At 36.8% G+C, this 23293-nt stretch overlaps 1 protein-coding gene across 1 annotated transcript in view; it reads left to right on the forward strand.

The window, feature by feature from the left end:
- CA8 (carbonic anhydrase 8) overlaps window positions 1-23293 on the forward strand; it is a 729036-nt gene that overhangs the window by 135115 nt on the left and 570628 nt on the right. The gene's annotated exons all lie outside the window — the stretch shown is intronic.

Genomic DNA, 23293 nt, shown 5'->3' on the forward strand with positions numbered 1-23293 from the left:
TAATTTGTTATTGGCATTACCCTGCATTATGTTTATTGTATTAGATAATTTTTATTTACAAAAAGATGATACAAATTGACTTTTTGACATTTAAAGGTCTTGTTATGAGAACATTTCATATACAGTGACTTTTATTTATTAAACACTTGCATAAGGGAAGGTAAAGTTACATATTTTCCAAAAAGACATTACTTCCCATTGGAGCTAAAGCATTTTATTTATTAAAGTTCTCCAGATGGTGTTTGTGAAATTTTTTGTGAGGCAACTTCATTGCTTAGATACTGCTTTAGTTCCTCTGTCAGTTGTTTAGCATATAACTGCCTTAATGAACTATTACTGTGTGTGTGTGTGTGTGTGTGTGTGTGTGTGTGTGTGTGTGTGTGTGTGTGCGTGTGCGCGTCTGTGTGTGTATGTCAGAGTGTGCATGTATGTGTATATGTGTGTGTGTGTGTGTGTGTGTGTGTGTGTGTGTGTGTGTGTATGTCAGAGTGTGCGTGTATGCATATGTGTGTGCGTGTGTGCATGTGTGTGTGTGTGTGTGTGTGTGTGTGTGTGTGTGTGTGTGTGTGTGTATGTGTGTGTGTGCATTTGCGTGTGTTTGAGAGAGTGTGCGTGTATTCTCATTCACATTATTTCCCTTGCATACTATGGGACTGCTCTTCTGCCAGTTCCTGAAAAGCCTTGTACTGGGTCAGGCTGATTATGGTCATATAGATCTATTTTCCTATTTCTGAGATTAATAATTGAACAGAAAATACAGAAACTTGTAATACTTCACATTTTAATTTTTTTCAGCTGCAACAATGATATTCTTAAGCAGTGAGTTCAATATGTTTACTACAATTAATAGCTTTTACTTTTTGACTAACAGCTGGCTTCCTAAGTTTGAATGCTTTATTTCTTTCATGCCAGGAATTCTGAAAAATCAGCTTCCCAACACAAAGAAATAGGTCAGTCATACAGAAGAACCCAACAGTTTGATTCAAATTGTAAATGCTGCACTGTTCTAAATATATGACTGGCTGATAAATATGTCTTTGCGCACCTAAATACTGCAACTTAAAGTTAAAAAGAAAAGCCTGACTGATTTCTCTCCACGTCTGTAGCAACACAGGACTGAACATATATTTCTGGGATGTGACATTTTAAACTGAATTTTCCAAAATACAGTCAAATTCTAATTACTTTTATCCAACATGGATGATAATCCTCACTAACTCTGACAGGATTCAATTAAACTTCTCAACTGTTCTCATGTTTTTTAAAACACCAGTGTTTGGTGTGTGGATGCATGTACATGTGTGTGTGTGTGTGTGTGTGCGTGTGTGTGTGTGTGTGTGTGTGTGTGTGTGCGTGTGTGCGTGTGTGCGTGTGTGCGTGTGTGTGTGTGTGTGTGTGTGTGTGTGTATGTGTGTGTATGTGCATGCATGTGTGTGCGTGATGACTTATTGGATCATGCTCCATGGGTGCAGCACCTATTTCTTGACTAGTGGTTACCCAAGTATTGTGTCAAAGGCATCTTCCAGTGGAGCCAGCAGCAACTGCTCACCCCTGTCCTCCCCAGCCAGTTCTATCAGGAACCAAAGCTGATAATCAAGCTCATGTCACCTGGGCTATAGTCAGGGCTTTATCTATCTTCAATGGTAGAACCAAACTGGGTTCACATTTTTGACAGAGATCCTCTTTGAGGCTGTATGGGTGCATTTGCTTCCTCTCTCCTTGGGTTTCTAAGACAACAGGAAGGGGAGAGAAGAGACAGGGATCACTATCATCATGTAGTGGGAGATAAAAAAAAATTGTAAAGCCTGTAAAAGTCTTGTTCTCAGGAAGTGGGTTGTAATTCTTAGTATTCTGGACTTTTGTAAATGTGTACCTTTGCACACCCCATGCCTGTTACCTTGAGTGCATGTACTGCTAGTGACGCTTGCACCACCTCACATTGCTAGTGTGAGAGCCGTCCCAGCCCTTCACTGAGGTGCTTTACTTGTGAAAAGAATCTGTCACCACGTTGCCACCTCCAGGATGAGCGTGCTGGGATCAGCTGTTCATTTCTATCCCACTTCACAAAGTATCTCCTGCAACACCAGAGCTGATAGTCACGCTTCGGTCATATGCAATATAGTCATAGTCAAAATGTTTTGCACTGTGGAGTCAGCAAGTAAAACCAAAATTTAAGTGTAGATTTAACTAGGGCATATCAGTACACTATAGTGTGTATCATTGCTTGTAGTTTTTCTAAAGGCTCAGTACAGTAAATGCTACTGAACATTTCTGGAGTGGGTGACATTAATTTGCCAAATGTGGAATAAAAATCTTTATTTTAATGGCAACGTATAGGTGACCTGTTTGCGTGCTTATCCATGGCTACTATAATAGGATTATTTCCTTTTTCTTTAACATGCATTGACCTTGAAGTTGAATATATCAACAAAGTGGGAAAAGACACAGAGAAATTTCTTAGACCCTGGAGATCACATATTATGGGTCTCATAGGTTCATAGGTAGGTACTAGGCTATTGGCTCTAGGGCCTATATAAGCCTAGCCAAAAAGTACCCTGTCTTTCGCCACCCAAGAAAATGATTTTCCGGTGCCCCTGTTGAGCAGAGCCACAGAAATGATCCCCGGGGTGAATTTTCTATCTCCCATCCAATCATCAAGATTTTTCTTGAAGAGTGCTAATGAGGAGCTGTGTTTGATATAGATAGGTAGTTTGTTCCAGAGTATGGGATGTCTCTGGGACAGGAATCTATCCCTCCAGCATGTTCTGTTTATTGTGTTGACAAGGTTTAGGTCCCTAGAGCATGTAGCTTGGAGGGATTGGTATTTCTTTAAGTGGAGCATGTCCAACAGCTCTGGGTTTGACATAGCTTTGTATGTTAGGCAGAGATCGCCTCTGAGTAGACGATATGCGATGGACTAAAGCTGGAGTTTTTTGAGACGGTCTGCGTAGGGCATCTGTTTGAGTGTGGTAATCCTCTTTGTGAGGTATTTCTGCGGCATTTCCAGTTGCTGTAGATGTCTTGTGAGGTACATACTCAAAGGGGCATTGTACTCTATAATGGGTCTAATGAGTGATGAGTAGAGGGGAACAATGACCTCTTTTTTCCTGGATGAGAAACCTTTTGTGATGAGGTGTGCCACACAGAAGAATTTCCTGACTACTGTGGTGATGTGATTATCAAAGGAGAGTCTTCTGTCCACCCGTGTCCCAAGGTCTCTTATCACACTTTTGGTGTTAAGTAGACTATCACCTATGTAGTAGTTCATGTGTACAGAGTTTTTACCAAAAGGGATGACAATGCACTTTTTGGCATTGAGCTTGAGGATATGGTTTTGACACTAGGTATATGTCTCAGTGAGGCCCTTTTGTAGGATGTCCGCATCATTAGGAGTTTTGATTATGGCTCCTAGTTTGCAGTCATCTACGAACTTCATTAGCCAAAGACCTTCTGTGTTAGCCTGTACTTCAGAGAAGTAGATACCAAACAGGAGAGGACCCAGGACTGAACCCTGTGGTACTCCACTTGTCACTGGTCTGAAGTTGGATTTGGAGTCTGCTACTTTCACAATGTGGGTTCTGTCAGTGAGCCAGTTGGCAACCCATCTTGTGACATAGAGATTTATACCTAGTTTAGTGAGTTTGTCTTTAATTCCAGAGTGGGGGATGGTGTCAAAAGCCTTGGTGAGATCTAGATAGGCTGTGCGAACCACCTTACCCTCATCTATGGCTTTGGTGACCACTTCAAAGAAGTCTGTCAGGTTTAGGTGACATGATCTGCCTTTTACAAACCCGAACTGGGTTGGGTCCAGAATTTGGAGATTACCAATGTCATTGTTTATAAGTTAGATGATGATATGTTTCATTAGCCTTGCAGACCAGGCTCATCCGGCTAATGGGGTGGTATTTCCTGGGGTCTGTGGTGGCTCCCCCTTTGTGGAGTGGGATAACCGTTGCTGTGTGCCATTCAGTGGGCACAAAGCCTGAGGTGAGGCTATGATTGAACATGGTACTTAGATGGGGTGCCAGTTCGTTCTGTAGTTCATGTAGAACGCAGCCTGGGATGTTGTCAGGTCCCATGGATGCTGTGTTTTTGGCTTTGGAGATTGTGTTTTTTACCTGTGCAGCCATGATTACAGGAACTTTGCATTCTTCCGGTATAGAGATGAGCCTTTTAAGGGATGAGAGGGGAGTAAAGTTAGCAGTGAACCTATCTGCCAGGATGTTGGCAATATCAGTTGGTTCTGTATATTTAGTGCCATTGTGCTGTAACTCAGAGCAGATCTGAGTGTTGCCATTGAGATTCTTGACATAGCTATAGAATGCTTTGTGGTTGTCTTTAGAATCAGTGGTGATTTTGTTTTCATAACTAGCTTTGAAAGATTTTATGAGGGATCTCAGCTTCTTACTGAGGCTGACCAGGGAGTTCCTCCAATCATGGAATTTTACTCTTTTTTTGCAACAGTTACTTTCTTTTGTTGTAGAGTTTGTTTCTGGCAGGGGACCACCAGATTGACTTCCTTTTTTTGGAGGATAATATCTTGGTTCTTTTAGGGATTGCATGATCCATGCAGTTGTGTAAGTGCTTATAAAGTGCATTTGTGTAGGAGTCAGCAGTCATACCTCTATTGTCCGTCAGCATGGGTGTCGTGAAGTTTGCCACTTCTGTCTTAAGAACCGTGAAGTGAAGTTGGCTTTGGAGAAATTCTTTATGGTGGTTTCCCTAATGGGGGGTGGGATGTGGATGTCTAGGGTGATTAGCTTGTGGATGGATCTGACTAATGAGTAATTGACTTCTGGTGTGGAGCACTGGTTGACCATGTTGGTAATAACTAGGTCTAGGTTATTGTTGCCCCTAGTGGGGGTGTGGATAAGTTGATCCAAGGTGTTGGAAGTTATGAATTCCAGAAAATATTACGCACAAGAGTTGGTACATGAGTAGTTTTCCCAGTTAATGGTGGGGTAGTTGAAATTGCCCATTATTTGGGTGTTAGGTTGTATCCTAATATTTTCCAGTGTATCAAGAAATGAGGAGTGGGAATTCTGGGGCATGGTGGGGGATCTGTAGCAAGCTACAATTTGAATAGTGGTCTTGCCCAGAATTAGTTGCACTTGGTTAATCTTGGATGCATTATGCTGAGCAACTAGCCTGGAGGTGTGGATATCCTTAATGAATATGGACATGCCTCTGCCTTTAGTGTTTCGGTCCAGGTTAGGTGGACAAAAGGTGTGGTATGAATTATAGGCTGGTAATGCAAGGATGCTCTCTGGAGCCTTGAACCAGGTCTCTGTGACTGCACAGATGTCAATGTTCTCCATTTTAAGGAGTGCCTCGAGTGAGTGCATTTTGAGGTTTAGACTTCTGGCATTGAGTAGCATTACCCTCAGATTTTGCTTGCTTGTACCAGTTACGGTGATTAACTTGACATTTGAACCTTGCCTAAAAAGACACTATAGGGGTGGCAAGAGCCTTAGCCAGTATCCGGAATCACAAGGGCGACAGGTGCAGGCCATCTCTGGCAAAGCATCATGGTTTGTCTGTCATATCATCCCAGGCAGACAGATAGTGGATCCCCTTAGATTGACACCAGAAGCTAAGCCAATTGTTGAAGTCACTCATTTTGTCCTTGTACTGTGGTATCATTCTGGGTGATGGCAGGATGCGACTCAGGGCTAGGATCATACCTGCCTGGGCTACAAGATTGGACAGCTCCTCCATGTTTCTTTTCATGTAGTCCAGGGAGGCACATCTCAGGTCATTCACACCAACATGGACAATGACAAAGTCATATTTGTACTTGTTGTGGAGTGACCTGAGTGCATGCATTATGTGGCGGATACTGGCACCCAGCAGGCAGCTGACAGTAACTTTCTCCTTGTTTAGCCTGGTGAGTGGAACATCAGTGTACCTGACTATAGAGTCACCTATGACTATAGAGTGTAGAGTATGTTGTTATGCCTTATGAGCTGTGGTTGAGTGGCACACTGAGTTTGTGGGCTATGTGTCATTTGGGTTGTGTTGGAGGGTGGATGTTGTTTACGTTTCTGCTTTGGAGGTCCCTGTTGCTTGGGCAGATTTTTATTGAGAGCCTCCATGAATGTACGTGTGTGTTTCTATGTGTGTGTTTTGGTGGTGTAGGTTTTGCGGGACTATGTGATGAGTGTGGTGTGGTGCAAGTGTTTACCTTCTCCTCTTGACTGTCTAGTCCAGTCTTGGGTGAAGAGAGCTTTACTTCCATTTTGGCTATATAAGTGCATCTCTCGCAGGTTATAGTGTTGGGTGGTAGGAGGAGAGGGTTGTCTGTGTACATGAGGCAGTTGCTGCATTGCCCCAATATGTCCAGATTCATCAGGTAGAGAGGAGAGAACACTGGGAGCTGACCCTTAGACATGCCTGGATAGGTGCTTATTTATTAAGTACTAAACATGTTTTCCTCTAGACAAGTGAGGAAAGTTGAGTGCCGTAGTAATTTGTGGCTTATTTAGTGCTTACAATGAGTTCTGAACAAGTACTGAGTTCAAAGATACAGATTTGAGTGCTGAAACTAAAAAACTGGCTAGTTCTAAGAAACAAAATTTAGCTAGAAGGCTTCACTCCAACACAGAATGGCTTGGGGGCTCAGAAGCTTACAATCCGTCCTGGATACAGCAAATCTGTATCTGGACTAGATTACTTACAGGAAAGGTAGGAAACAAGCTTAGAATTTTTTTTTTTTTTTTTTTTTTATATAAAGTGGAAAGGGGAAAGGATAAGCAGAAACTAAGTGGGTTGGCCTTCTCAAATGTTCTCCTTGAATTAGGTATAATGAAGTAGTGACACTAGACTGGGAGGAGTGTCCCAGATCAAATTTACAGTAGGGGCAGGCGGGCAACTGCAAAGTCACCAAGTATAAGAACATGATACCAATAGGGTCTCTACACTTCAAAAAGTTAATTGCAATTTTGTCAAAAAAATTGAAAATTCCAAAGTTCATTCTTACACATTTATGCATTTTAATAGTTAGGTTTCACCTCTTTGAAGTAGGCTTTCACCAAAATGTTTGTTTTTAAGATTTGTATGAAAGTAGTCTCAGTTTTGCTAAAGCTACTTTGCTAATATAGTATTTTAAATTGTGTTTTTGTTTCAGTAGTGTTGGTTCACTGTGATTCATAGGTTCATAGGAGATGACTAGGCTTACAGCTTAAAACCCCTTACAAACCTAGCCAATATAACCCAGTTTTACCCAATATATGGCCCATAGGTGGAAGAAGATGGCATGGATTTGGGTCTATACATTGAGTATCTTACAAATTGCACCTAGCCATAAGGGATGTAGTTACTACCCCAGGTGTGAATTTGCAGTTCCTCATCCATTAATCCAAATTGTGTTTGAAGTGGGCCAGGGAAGGGCTCTCCTTAATGTGAATAGGAAGCCTGTTCCAAAGAAGGGGCAATCTCTGAAACACATATATCTGTCTCTCCACCATGTTGTTTTGAGTCACTGACTAAGTTTAGATCACTAAATCAAGTGAACCTCATGCTGTTTGACTCGTAGATGTGTACCTCCATTAGGGCTGGATTTGTGAGTGCCTTGTAGGTCACCTTTTAATAATCTGTAGGGCACAGCATAAAGGGATAGGGCTTTTAGCCTATTTGCATAGGACATGTTGTTTACACTCTGTATTTTCTTTGTGAGGAACCTCCAGCTGCTGTAAGTGCCTAGTCAAGGACATGTCAAATGGCATATATTACTTGTTTATTGGTCTAATGAGGACTGACTACAGTGGAACTATAATCTCCTTGGATCTGGATGCCATACCTTTACTTATAAGCTGTGTCACATAGAAGGACTTCCTCACCACTCTGGACACATGCTGTTCTTCAAGGTTCAGGCTGTAACAGCGAAAAGGTTGTATATTGCGCTTTATGTTGTAATTGTACTACGTTTTATGTAGGAAAAATGGAAAGGAAATTCAAAGAACGTATTGGCGAACACATTAGAGCTATACGAGATCGAAATTAACTAAATGCTCTAGCAAAACATGTTAGTATAGAAATTTCTCATAAGTTTAAATTTGTGGTTCTTGATGTTCAAAAATTAGATACTAGTGGTGGTGCGTGGCAACTTTTATTAGAAAAACTTGAACTGGAATGGCAACTTAGATTGAACGCACATAACTGGCCAGGTTTGAACAACTCCACATCTATTGCTAGCATATTGAAGTTAAAATCACTTTTGAGATAAGATTGGTTGCACAAATATACATTTGTCATAGTTATTAAATTAAAGTACATATACATAATTTAATATTTATTCTACTTTTATATATATATATATATATATATATATATATATACATTTACACTTACATATTTTATAATTACATTAATTTATTAATTAATTCATATTTAATTATTTAATAATTATTGGTTTTATCTTTATTTATTTATCTTTCATTAGTTTATTAAATAAAAATTATATGCAGAATGATGGTTATTTAAGGAAATGTATATTAATATAATTTATATATTTTTTTATTTTTTATTTTACATACAATATTTTAATAGATTTATATATTTATTATATAAAATATTCTATACATTATAATTGAGCACTTTAATGCAGAGATGAAAGGTGATATGAATACATTGTAGTATATGTACATAAATTTAAAAGTAGATTTTAAAGTAATTAATAGGTTTTATTAAATTATATTAACGTGAATGGTTGATTTAAACCTTTCAAAAAAATATTTTTTGAATGAAACTTGCAACGATATTGCGAGTTACTGTACTTTCATTTTTTTGGAAATGTACAATTGAAAATATATGGAGCAACGTTGAAATGGTTGATTTAGCGGACTATATATACATATTTAATTACATTTACATATATTTATTTATTACGGTTATTTATTTACCATTATTTAGTGACATAATTGGTCCGCAGTTTGTTATTGAATGGACTATACTAGTCAATATGTGGATGTTCAGGTTTTTCAAAAAACGGGCTCATGGAAAAGAAAAACACATTTATTTTAAAAAACTACTATTTGTATTTTTAAGATTTTTTTTGATTGTTTTATTTGATGAATATTTATGTATTTGAGTTTGTTTATGCAAATAGGGAATTACAACGTTATAAATGATACAAATATTTACATTGATCAAATACATTATTGTCATATAAATGATTACCAGGTTTGAGTCTGGGCGGATAAAAAACGGTTAACATAATACTTATTGTTTATGGAAAATGATACTTATAAGACACGTGCTGTTTTTTAACTTTAATTATTTTGAATTTAATTGTTACTGCTTACATCACTAACAGATACTATTTAATCTACAGGAAGTGATGCAACAACTGTTTGAAAAAGTTTGGCAGGCGCCAAACGAAAGCGCTTATTCTGATTGTTGTGCATTTTTAATTTATATTTGGTATTAAACTTCTTTCGGTCAAGTCCATTTTTTTACTGGTTTTTGGATCGTTTTTGTTGCTGCTCTTACTGTCTTGGTTTTCTCGGCACGGACATGGCTGAGACGGAGGTTGTAACAGCACATGAAAGTATTTTAAGTAACCTATTACAATTAATTGAAAAACTAACAGACAGAATTGACCGCTTGGAACAACGCAGTTTATCACAGGACTCAAACCTTTCTCTTCATTCTAATCCATTTGTGGACATTAACGGAATTGATTTGGGAGAACCAAATAGGAGACGTCTTTCTTCTGAGAGCCAGTTTGATGCTAGAGAATGTGAACAACCATCGACTTCAGGAGAGTCAAATAAACAAGGAATAATGAAATATCTTCCTGGTTAAACAATAATTATAGTTTCACACCTACAATGAATATCACTACAGGTATGTCAAAAACATTTAATGATAAACTATCCGAACTGGACTATATTCTTTTAAAAGTTAAAAAATTGCAGATGGACAATAACTATTTTCAAGAATGTTTAAAAAGGAAAATTGTTCCCAAGGGTTTACGTGTGTGGAGATTTCCCACAGGACTTATAGCTAATTCATCTTTACACAAGTTTGGGTTTGATTACATGAATCTGGTTATTGGAGACAATAAAAAGACCATAGCTTTATTAACAAAAAAAGCTGAAGAGTTGAATACGTTAGTAAAAAATGAGTTTGCTTTCACCAGTAATGATTTTGACTACCAACGAATTTTTAAATCAATTGATGAAAAAATGAAATTAATAAAAGACAGAAAACTTAAAAAGTTAGATTGAGATCTCAGTTCATATGGGCAAGGCATGGCTTATCCCCCACCCCCAATTTCACAACAATAGGGATCTAAAATGATGGCCCATGATAGTGGAAATGACAATAATGGTAATTTGTCTATCATAGGAGAAGAAAGCAATTTGGAAGATAATACTTTTTTAGAACTAGACCAATTTCCACCATTACGGAGATCCGAAAGACTAATACAACGTCAACAATCGTTTCAACATCAAGGTCAGAAAAAGAATTGGGGGTCGCAGAATCAAGCCCAGTATCGGGGAACTTTTACCAGAGGGAGAAACAACCAATACAGAGGCCAATGGAGGGGACGCTAGCAAATGAAATTATCATAAAAAGGCCCGTTATGTACACCAATACTACAAGAGATTTTACTGTATACAATTATTCAGACTTTACTTTTGATCAGGGACTTCGGGAGGCATACGCACTGTACTGATTTCAGTACAACTTTTTTAGAAGGGGGTAGCTTTTTTGAAAAAAAAAAAAAAGTACATATTTAAAGGGTGTTGGCTCCTTTAAGGCAAGCAATGGATTCGCCGAGTGGGAAACAATCGCAAATGGATTATCGGAATGCAAGCAATGGATTCGTGAGCGGGAGTTCAAGGCAAGTAAGGGATTCGTGAGCGGGAGTTCAAGGCAAGCAACGGATTCGCGAGCGGGAATTCAAGGCAAGCAATGGATTCGCGAGCGGGAGTTCAAGGCAAGCAATGGATTCACGAGCAGGAGTTCAAGGCAAGCAACGGATTCGCGAGTGGGAGTTCAAGACATCTGTGTGGTGTGTGTGTGTGTGTGTGTGTGTGTGTGTGTGTGTGTGTGTGTGTGTGTGTGAAAATGCCCCCACATAAAGACATAATACACCTGCTTATAGGGCTCGGGGCCTGTAATCTCTGTTATCAGTAACTATACCATGTCTGTGATTCAGTAATTCTGGTGACATGTAACTCTTATCTTTATGAGTAAGGAAGTTATGCACAGATGAATAATGACTGTGCAGTACTATAACATTACCTTATGGCAAGGTAACAGTAATGCTTATTATATCTTTATTAAATGTTTTTCTGATGGATCTAGAAAATAGCATAATATTCTTGACTGTCCCCGATTGCAGTTACATGGGATGCGATGGCACTGAAGACCTGTGTTGTCACAAGTAACACTTTCAAAGAATTTGATCTGACAACTGTAATATACTTGGCTTCCTGCTCCAATATACTGGGATATAGATAACAAGAAAAATAAAACTGAAGCATCTTCATCGAACATTTAATCCCAAATAAGATCTTCCTTTATTTACATATGAATATACAACATTCAGCCAAGGAAAATTTATTTTTACCAGCATAGCAATCCATGTTTTTTTTTTTTTTTACATGTAATGTATGAGGATGCCTCCACAAGGGAGGATCATATTCTGGCTGGCATATTATACCCTCCACCCCCCAAAGTGATGCATTTCCTGGAGAACTGGCATCTGCCCATAAAGGCATTCCCTGACTGCAAAATTTTACACATCTGACTCACATGATCTGTAGGGCTTGTATGGATGGACAAGGAGAGGTTGGTGGGGAGGGTTCAATTTTTTCCTTGCTGTGAATCTCTACAACCTTTATTAGTGAACAAATTCAGTTACAATTAATGAGATTCTTGATGTTATTTTATTTGTTTTCAAGTGTGCTTGTTTTTCAGTTCACTGACAGGGTCAACAGAAACAAAGATATTTTAAATTTCTGGGCATTTTTAGAATTGTTTCAATCTCATAATGAATATGCACATTTAACAATACTGATGTGGTACTGTCAGTCTGTTTACATCTACTCAATTTGGATGGGAGAGTTGTTTTTTTTTATGCTACTGGTGGGTTAATATTTGACAAGAATCATTACTTATATTTTGAAAACAAAATTGTCAGTTAAATTTTGAAGAGTTCATCATTTTTCCCTTTTCTCCTTGTTTTCTTGCCTGTTAATATATATGGTAATGGTACTGAATCCCAGAATAAGAGCAAATTTGTATTCTTTGGATCTGTCATCATATTTAATATGGTGTGCTCACCCTTACTTGGCACTGAGGATAGCAACATGGGGTAGGTAGGGGAAATAGATACCTGTGATTTTCAAGAGAGAAGAGGTCCCTATTTAAGAGGGGCTTAGTCAATTGAAGGAGAACATATATTAATCTTATGAAATTTAGATGGTATTTGGTATAAGAAAGATACCTGGTTATTTGTAATTTACATGCATGCAAAGTGGCTCTTACAAGTTCCTTTATGTTGCTGTAATGGTGATTCATTACATGCATTCCTTGTCCCATCTCGAATGCTTGTCAGGTTTGGGCAGAGGTGCATCAGTGGCACACAGTTACCAACTGTTATGGTAAGGTGAGAAGATATCAGGCTCAAACTCTGTACCTTTGCTTCATGGTAAGAACAGCCTAAAGTCCCTAACCACCACCATTTCTGAACTTTGTTCAGATATGCTTTTCTAACGGTTGTGAGCTATGGTGAGAACTGAAGTTGTATTTCTCCCATTATTGTTTTTGATGTTTGTCCAAGTTTTTTGTGCTAAGGTGTGAAGTGAGAACTGAATTTGTATTCCCTCATTATTGGCTTTGTTTGTCCAGGTTTTTTGTGCTAAGAGGTTGAGAGCTATCTAAATGATAGCCATTAAGTTTGCCTTCCTATTTTTCATACTGCTGATTTAGCATAGTGGTATGTTGCACTGACTATAGTGCATATGGTTCTGGGTTCAAGACATGCATGGTGATAACACAGCATTTTATTCTAGCAACTTTTCAAAATTATACAAGCAATGTTTAAAATGTGTCCCTGTTTTTTGCCCCCCCCAATAAATGTTGGCTTTTTCCAGATTTCTTGTGCTGCAAAGTTCAGAGATACAGCTGAGTGTCAACATTTTACAAGGAGCTGAGAGCTGCAGGGGAACTTAAGTTTAGTGCTGCTTATGCAGAGTCTGCTTGTACTGTTAATAGCACAACAGGTAGTGTACTTGCTTTTGATGCAGAAGGCTGTGGGTTCTTCTCCCACAGTAGGTAGATGCATTGCTGATACTGTACTGTGTTGTAAAGGGGGGTGCATGCTGTAGTCTGTTTTGGCGAAGATATCTAGTAGTAACTATGAACCTGTTATCAGTTTGCCATCCATTCCCTATTGCAATATTATTAGCGTATCATTGTTTTTAATGCAACATAGGCAATTTATTCCTCAAGGGCAACAGGCACATTATTTGTAGATGAAACCATGAAATATAAAGTTGTTTGCTAGCAGCAGCCTCTTCATTAGTTACAGATTTCTCTAATGTGGAATTATGTAGATGGCTTTTACTAGTTCAGAGATTGTGCATATTTACTGATACTGGTGGACTGTAGAAGTTTGAGTAGACTTTTATGATGGAAGGTGTATCAAAGACCACATGTATGTTTCATGTGCAAGGGGCCTATGATTTGAAAACAGCCCAAAGTTAATCTTTATCTGCCACTGGCAAAATGTATTTTCTTTGAATGTGGGTTTCAATGCTGTTTCAATGAATGTGAGTTTCAAGGGCAGAGAAGTTTTAATGCTAAGTCTAGTTTCATTGTGAGACTGCATTGCTTTGTTTAGCAGATATTTATTGGTGTTTGTGCTGTAAAATGCAAAATAAAACTTTTCTGGCAAATCATTTAGGAATGAAGTCACTAAATAATGACCGACGTTAAGTTTCAGGCGTCATAATCTTCAGAAAAATGCATGCTAAAGCAAGACCTGATATTCTAGCAACTGTCTTAAGTTTATACAAGGTCAATTTTTAGTACTGTTTGTATGTTCCCCCAATATATATTTGGCCTTGTCCAGATTTCCTGCATTAAGAAGTTGAGAGGTATGTGCAAATAAATCGCTTTATAGAATTAGGAATATCCAAACCTCTCAACTGTCCCCAATTTTGGCTCAAAATGTTGCTCTCCCCCTAATAATCTCTCCGCAAAATAGCAATTTTGGAAGAAAACGTGGAGGGTTTACTTTACTTTTATAAATAACTGTAATGATCAGAGTTATACATTACTTTTATTTCAGAAATGCATGTAGATTCTCTAATTTTGTCAGCTGCTCTAAGTTAACTGTGCTCATATTAAAATGGTGTCCCTTCTTTGACAGGTTCCCAGCTGTATTGTCTGGCAATTTTATATTTTTGCATCACATTTTTGGTCCGTTTTTCATAAAATTGCATTTTTCTGGCAAATTAGTGGCAAATCGTTAAAGACTGAAGTTAGAAAATAATGGCAGACGTTTGAGTTTCAGATTTCATACCTTTCAGAAAATTCATACTAATGCAAGACCTACTTCTATTCTATTATCTTTCTAAGTTTATAAGAGCAATATTTAAAAAAATGGCCTTATTTCTGGGCCTTTGCCTCAGTTTTATTTATGAGTTTGTTGCTCTAAGAGATTGAGAGGTGTGTGTGTGTGTGTGTGTGTGTGTGTGTGTGTGTGTGTGTGTGTGTGGTAGGTAGGTAGCATACCTCTCAACTGTCCAAATTTTGCAGAATGTCCAGATTTTTGCCCCATATTGTTTGTCTGTTCCTCATACATTTTGTGATTTTCTAGAAAATCATTGAAGCCTGAAGTTTCTAAATAATGACAGACATTTGAGTTTCAGACTTCATGTCCTTTAGAAAAATTCATACTAGCACAAATCCTGTTATTCTAGCAACTTTCTCATACTAGCACAAATCCTGTTCTAGCAACTTTCTAAGTTCACGAGAATATTATTTAATATCTGTCCCTGTTTATTTAAGGCTTTGTCCATATTTCTTGCACTAAGAGGTAGGTAGGGGTGTGTGTGTGTGAATGAAACATCCTAGTTAGGGGTAGCAGGTGGTTAGTAATTTACTGAAGCTCAAAACCTGTACCTTAGTTACAGAAAACAAAAGCATGAATCCTCTACCCCAACTACCATGCTGCATTTTTCAAAGAACTGACATTTCAGGTTAATTTTCAATTCAAGGAACCGAGTTTGAGTGAATTTATATTATATTACCGAAGAGGCATTACAGCGAATGCCTCTTCATCGACACTAAAAGAGCGAACCGTGAATTACGAGAATGGCCGTAGCTTGGCTGGGGAGGGGGGGTAGCAGTTTGAGAGCTGTGAGTACAAATTTGAAAATCCTGCTTTTGATCATGGTATTTGTGACTTGCTTTCACGTGGTGAAACTTTTATTCCAAGTAAAAAGATGAATGTTGTACATTCCATCACTGATGTGAAAATATTTGTTAGGAAATTAAATTTAGATCTGTTGTTTCACAACACCGAACAGGTAATGAAACCACTTTATGTTTCTAGTTCTTATAATCCTCCCTTGCATCCTACATTGGAAACATTTGAAAAATTATGTGAGTTGGATTTTCGTAATCTAGATACATTTAATACTAAGAACAAAACTTATAATTTGACAAAAAGTGAATATAATATATTAAACACTATTATGGATACAAGAAACATTAGATTGATTAAGCCTGATAAGGGAGGTGGTATGACTATATTTAACATTCATGATTATAACAAAGCATTAGAAAGTATTTTAAATAGTAATACATATACATTAAGTTCAATTAATGAATTAAATGGTGCATATAGATGCATCAGAGGTATTATTTATGATTTATTTATTGAAGGTAATATAAACATTGATGAGCTTAATTATATGAATGTTTGCTATCCGAGGACACCAACTATGTTCGAAGTCCCAAAAATTCATAAGGACCTAGAAAAACCTCCTTTCAGGCCAGTTGTGGATGCGCAGGGGTCTATAACTTATCCAATAGCAAAATTTATTGATACTAATTTAAAAACGTATATATTAACTGAAAAATATATGTTGAAAGACTCATGGGATTTTTTGCCTATCACTGGGTCTATTGATTACAATGAAAATGACATTTTGGTTACAATTGACGTTAAAGATTTGTATTCCATTATTCCACATGACATAGGAATGGAATGGTTTAATTCATTTTTGTATGACAAGAGCTTAATTCAAGCTAGAATTAATTTATTTGGCCAACTGCTAGACATTATTTTAAGAAATAATTTTATAATTTTTAACAACAATATTTATTTACAAATTGAAGGAGTAGCAATGGGATCCCCATGTGAGGGCCTTTATGTGAATATAGTAATGCATATGTGGGAGAAAAAATATATTTTTAAATCATTATATTTTAATTATTGTAAGATCTATTTGCATTTTTTAGATGACATATTTATTTTATGGTGTGGAAGTGAGGAGAAATTGGAAGAGTTTTTAACATATATAAACTCAACAACAACCTTTTTAAAATTTACAGCAGCAAAATATTCCACTTCCATAGGTTATTTAGATGTGTTATTGGAAAAAGATACTTTAAGAAGAGGATTTATATCTAAAATATATCGTAAAGAAACTTATAGTAATAGTCTGCTGCATTTTAATAGTTGCCACCCCTTTTCCCAAAAAAGAGCGGTCTTGAAAGGCCAATTTGTAAGGGCCTCTAGAATGGTCAGCAACAGAGATGATTTTATAGTTGAATGTTTGAATTTATGTGGAATGTTCAGAAATAGGGGGTATCCAGATAAATTGATAAATAATATTATGCACGAAGTTGTAACCAAACGGGATAATTTATATTTTATCCCTTTACTTAAAAAGGTTACCCCTGTCCTGTCTAATGAATTAATGATGAAAAGTACAGGGAATACAGATAATAAAATTACTGTGTTAGCATCTACTGATTTAATACAAAACAATAATAATGAAAAATTAATAATTACTGCAGATGCTAAAAGTTTTACTAAAAGTTTTATTACTACCTTTAATTCTGACAGTAGGTTTATAAATAATATTATAAAGAAAAATTGGTTGCTTATTCAAGCTGACACATCATTTCATGGTCATTTTGACTCAACTCCACCGATAGCGTATAAAAAAGGTATGAATTTGAAAAAATGTTTAGAACAAAAATTAAGTAGAAGGTATGGTAGGACTTTTAGATGTGGCAGGTGTAAGTATTGCTCTTATGTGTTTGAAACCAATGAAGTCTTGATAAATGACATCAAAATTCATTTAAAGGAAAAAGCATGCTGTAACAGCGAAAAGGTTGTATATTGCGCTTTATGCTGTAATTGTACTACGTTTTATGTAGGAAAAACAGAAAAGAAATTCAAAGAAAGTATTGGCGAACACATTAGAGCTATATGAGATCGAAATGAACTAAATGCTCTAGCAAAACATGTTAGTATAGAAACTTCTCATAAGTTTAAATTTGTGGTTCTTGATGTTCAAAAATTAGATACTAGGGGTGGTGCGTGGCAACTTTTATTAGAAAAACTTGAACTGGAATGGCAACTTAGATTGAACGCACATAACTGGCCAGGTTTGAACAACTCCACATCTATTGCTAGCATATTGAAGTTAAAATCACTTCTGAGATAAGATTGGTTGCACAAATATACATTTGTCATAGTTTAAAATTAAAGTACATATACATAATTTAATATTTATTCTACTTTTATATATATATATATATATATATATATATATATATATATATATATATATATATATACATTTACACGTACATATTTTATAATTATATTAATTTATTAATTAATTAGTATTTAATTATTTAATAATTATTGGTTTTATATTTATTTATTTATTTATTTATTTTTCATTAGTTTATTAAATAAAAATTATATGTAGAATGATGGTTATGTAAGGAAATGTATATTAATATAATTTATATATTTTTATTTTTTATTTTACATACAATATTTTAATAGATTTATATATTTATTATATAAAATATTCTCTACATTATAATTGAGCACTTTAATGCAGAGATGAAAGGTGATACGAATATATTGTAGTATATGTACATAAATGTAAAAGTAGATTTTAAAGTAATTAATAGGTTTTATTAAATTATATTAACATGAATGGTTGATTTAAACCATTCAAACAAAATATTTTTTGAATGAAACTTGCAACAATATTGCGAGTTACTGTACTTTCATTTTTTTGGAAATGTACAATTGAAAATATATGGAGCAACGTTGAAATGGTTGATTTAGTGGACTATATATACATATTTAATTACATTTACATATATTTATTTATTATGGTTATTTATTTACCATTATTTAGTGACATAATTGGTCCGCAGTTTGTTATTGAATGGACTATACTAGTCAATATGTGGATGTTCAGGTTTTTCAAAAAATGGGCTCATGAAAAAGAAAAACACACATTTATTTTAAAAAACTACTATTTGTATTTTTAAGATTTTTTTTGATTGTTTTATTTGATGAATATTTATGTATTTGAGTTTGTTTACGCAAATAGGGAATTACAACGTTATAAATGATACAAATATTTACGTTGATCAAATACATTATTATCATACAAATGATTACTAGGTTTGAGTCTGGGCGGATAAAAAATGTTGGTTAACATAATACTTATTGTTTATGGAAAATGATACTTATAAGACACATGCTGTTTTTTAACTTTAATTATTTTGAATTTAATTGTTACTGCTTACATCACTAACAGATACTATTTAATCTACAGGAAGTGATGCAACAACTGTTTGAAAAAGTTTGGCAGGTGCCAAACGAAAGTGCTTATTCTGATTGTTGTGCATTTTTAATTTATATTTGGTATTACACTTCTTTCGGTCAAGTCCATTTTTTTACTGGTTTTTGGATCGTTTTTGTTGCTGCTCTTATTGTTTTAGACCATTGTGTTGACACTAAACATGTCTGATCTAGACCCTCCTGAAGGATATCTGCATCACTGGGGGATCTAATGACCCCCCCCCCCAGCTTGCAGTCATCTGCAAATGTTGTCATCCAGAGGCCTTCAACATTAGTCGTGACTTCATAGAAATATATTCCAAACAGGAGTGGTCCCAGCAGTGAGCCCTGTGGCACACCACTAGTTACTGACCTCTTGTTGGATCTGAATTTATTCACTTTAACCATGTGTCCTGTCCTTCAGCTAATTGGTTATCCATCTGACGATGTTGGGATTTATGACATTTTGTGAGTTTATTTATAATAGCTGAGTGGGGAATTGTATCAAATGCCATGCCTCGGTTAAGGTAGGCAGTATGTACTTTTATACCCTCATCCATGGCCTTGGTGACTTTCTTAAAAAACATTCAGCAAATTCAATAGGCATGTCCTGTCCTTGACACAGCCAAATTGGGTCGGGTCCAGTGTTTGGAGGTTTCCTATGTCATTATTTATCAGGTCCATGATTATTCTTTCCATGGCCTTATATATAAGACTAGTCAAATGTATGAGTCTGTAATTCCCAGGTCAGTAGATGCTCCTCATTTATGCAGGGAGTGGCTGTTGCTGTCCTCCACACTATCAGGACAAAGCCAGTCCAGAGGCTGTGGTTAAATGGAGATCCTAATGGGCCTGATAAGTCCTGAGTTAAGCTGTTTAAAAAGCAACCTGGTTTATTGTCAGGCTCCATTGAAGACATGTTTTTAGCTTTATTGAGAGGAGTGGCAACCTGTTCTTTGGGGATAATTTGGAGTATTGGAGGTTATTTCTTGGAGGAGAACTGGTAGTGATGGGGAGGTGCAATTTGAGATGAATTTGCTGACCAGCAGACTACCTGTATCTTCCGGATGAGTATAGGTAATGGCATCTACAACTAATTCTTACCCACAGTCTACTTTCAGAGACTTGACTAGTTCCCTGAATCACTTGTTTAGATTAATGAGGGACTTTTGGCTCCGTTGTGCAAATGTACTTCTTGACAGGATTTTCTTTCTTTTGTTGTACAACTATTAATACCAGGAGTTCACCAGGGTGCTAGTTTTTACAGTTTGACCTAAGTTTATTTTGTTCTGGTACTGCTGTTTCTGTGCAGTTGTTTATATGGTTGCAAAGGGTTTTGTGTATGACTCTGCATAGGTTTATGTGTTTTATGGATTTGGGAGAACTTGGAAATTAGCTATGCAGCTATGACATCCCTTAATAGAGAATAATTTACCTTAAAGAAGTTCTTAAAGTTTTTGGGGTTAGGTGGGGGGGGGTATTTTTACCTTTATTTCAAGGGAGACCACTATGTGATCTGATCTTACCAGTGAGAACATTATACTGTGGTGGTGGTGGGGGGAGGGGGTTCAGCACTCTCCCATATTTGTGACTACCAGATCTAGGATATTTGTTCTCCTAGTGGGAGTGCAGACTAGCTGCTCCAGGGAATTTGAATTTACAAAGTCAAGAAATCTTTGGGTCTGCATGTTAGTGGTTGTGTATCCCTCCCAATTAATGGGGGGGGGAGTTAAAATCACCCATGGATATGGTACTGGGCTGGATGGTGAGTGCTTCTAGTAACTACAGGTATGATGTATGGGTTTTTGGTTCATGGTGGAGGACTTGTAGCTAGCAAGAATATGGTAATGTATTTTTCCACAGTTAGTTGTACATGGAGCAGCTCAAGCATGTCATAATTTTTGACCAGTCTTAAGGTTTGCTTATCCTTTATATAGATAGATACTTCTCCTCATTTTGCTCTTTCATGTTCAGTGGGTGTTTGGAATGCATGAAAGGTGTTATAGCCATGCAATGCCAGACTGCTTTCCATGGCTTTGAACCATGTTACAGTAACTGAACAGATGTCAGCATTCTCCAGGGTGAGGAGAGTTTGCAGGGAGTACAGTTTGTTGTTGAGACTCCTAGCACTGAGCAGTGACACCTTTAGCTTGTCCTGTATAGCTTTTGCTATGTTGGAAAGTTTGTCTGTTTGGCAGTGCATAAAAAAGGCACTGTAGGGGTGGATAATGTTTTGCCAATATCTGAAAGCATAAAGGTGACAGGTGAGGACCAGGCCTGGCCAAGCAGAGTGGCCTGTTAACCATGTCATCTCAGGCTGACAAGTGTTGTGACTTCTTAGGAATGACAGCAGTAGCTAATCCAATTACTAAAGTGGTTCATTTTCTGCTGGTATTGTGGCATCATCCTTGGAGATGGCAGAATGCTGCTCAGTGCTAGGATCATACCTGCCTGTGACACATATTCTGAGAGCTTAATCATGTCTCTCTTCATATAGTCCAAGGGGGTACATCTCAGGCCATTCATGCCCACATGGACTATGACTCAGTCATACTGGTAGATAGGAGTAGGTGAGCTGAGTGCTTGTGTAATCTGATGAATAATGGCCCCTGACAGACAACTAACTGTAACCTTCCCCTTAACCAGCCTGATAAGAGGGAAATCAATGTGTCTCACAATGGAATCTCCTATGACCAGAATATTAGGCTGTGGAGTGTTTTACATTATAAGCTATATAGCTGAGACACAGTGAGATGTGGCTTTATGAGTTGTGGTGGGAATTGTCTTATTTGTGTGCATGCAGAGTTTTGAGGACTGTGTTTGAGAGCCTTTGAGGTTTGGTTAAGTTACAAGTGAGCACCTCCGCATAGGTGGGTCTACATAAATTGTCTTTTGTGGGTGTGGTGTGTGATGTGTGTGAGTCTCTGACAACATGCTTGTTGATTTTTGTACCTGTATGTGAGAGTCTGGTCTCCAATATCATTGTGTAACTACATCTCTCACATACTGTATTTGTCTGTTCAAGAATTATGTGATAGTCAGTGTATGTAAGACAATTGTTACATTGCCTCAGGATGCCCATGTCCACAAAGCTGGATGCAGAGATAACAGGAAAGTGCTCATCTTTGGTTACAGGTTCTAATGTGCACTTGAAAGGATAGGAGTAGAAGGTGTTTGTAACCAAACAAGGGAGGGGTCCTTACTTGGTGTAATCTGCAGCTAACCTAACCAGTGATGCTGCCCAGTGCCAAACCAGATATTCTCTGAGTAGCAATAGTGTTGGGCGCTATAATAAGGTAACTAGCACAGTAAACGTTCACAGTATAAGGAAGATAAGCAATGTTTCCAGATTTTTCTGTCTGTACAGGGGACTGGCATAGCAAGCAGATGCATGCAAATGTGCCGAATTTATTCAAGCACTGGAAATACAGAAAACTGACTTCTGAGCCCTATGTCAATAAAATGACTATACTTAGAGCCCTTTTCCATGCTTCCAAACTCAGATAGAACAGATAAACACCTGCTGCCACTAGATGAATAATACCAGTCCTCCAAATGTAAAAGCACAGTAAAAGTGTGTTTGGAGTGAAATGCTACCACAAACACACTTAAGAATTCAGGTATAGCAGTGTATATTAAACAGCTTATAAAAATATGATTATTCAGTAAAAGTACTTCACTTCATAGAAATGAGCCAAGAGACACTCAATTGTGCAGAATTTTTAAATGCAATGAAAACAAGGTAATCTAATTAAGCCCTCCAGCCAATAAAAAACTACATGCAGGAATCTCTAGTGTGTTTCCCCAACCTATACAGACCAGGTTACCAACCACTGTCCTATTGAGGTAAAAACACAGAAAAGATCTTGCTAGAGTGTGAAAATATTCTACTTTATCCAACAGCAAGACAGATAATGATTTTAGAGCAAGTAAATCAGTAGAACAAACAATGAGAGGCAAAATGCATTTTATTTTCAAAATAAACACAAGGAAAGGCAAATAAATAACTTTATAAAAATAAATATAATAAATAAAGGTAAGCAGCTTAAAATCACCAATTTAAAAAGCAGATCAAGGAATGTGAGAATCATATCATAAAAGACAAAGACACAGAAATTCTTTGTGTATTTAAGTATTATTCAAGAGACAAATTAACCAGTGATTTTTGCTGTTCTAATATATAACTATTCAATTTCTTTCTGTGATTGTGGCACTTGTGCAATGGAAAAGCAATTAGCTTTATTTTAATTATATTTAATTAACTGTCTGGTTTAGCTTAACCTAACTATAGTACTATTGCTCTATGTAAATGGGGTAAGTTCACATTCAGTATACAGTTCTTGAATGTGCCTATGTTGACTTGCAATGAGCATATACCATATCAATGAATGATCTAGGAAACAGAGCAAAATAATGTACAAAAATGCTCATGGGGGGGGGGGG

Source organism: Protopterus annectens, chromosome 3.part0 (genome assembly GCF_019279795.1).
Source record: "Protopterus annectens isolate FY-2018-M chromosome 3.part0, PAN1.0, whole genome shotgun sequence".
NCBI lineage: Eukaryota > Metazoa > Chordata > Ceratodontiformes > Protopteridae > Protopterus > Protopterus annectens.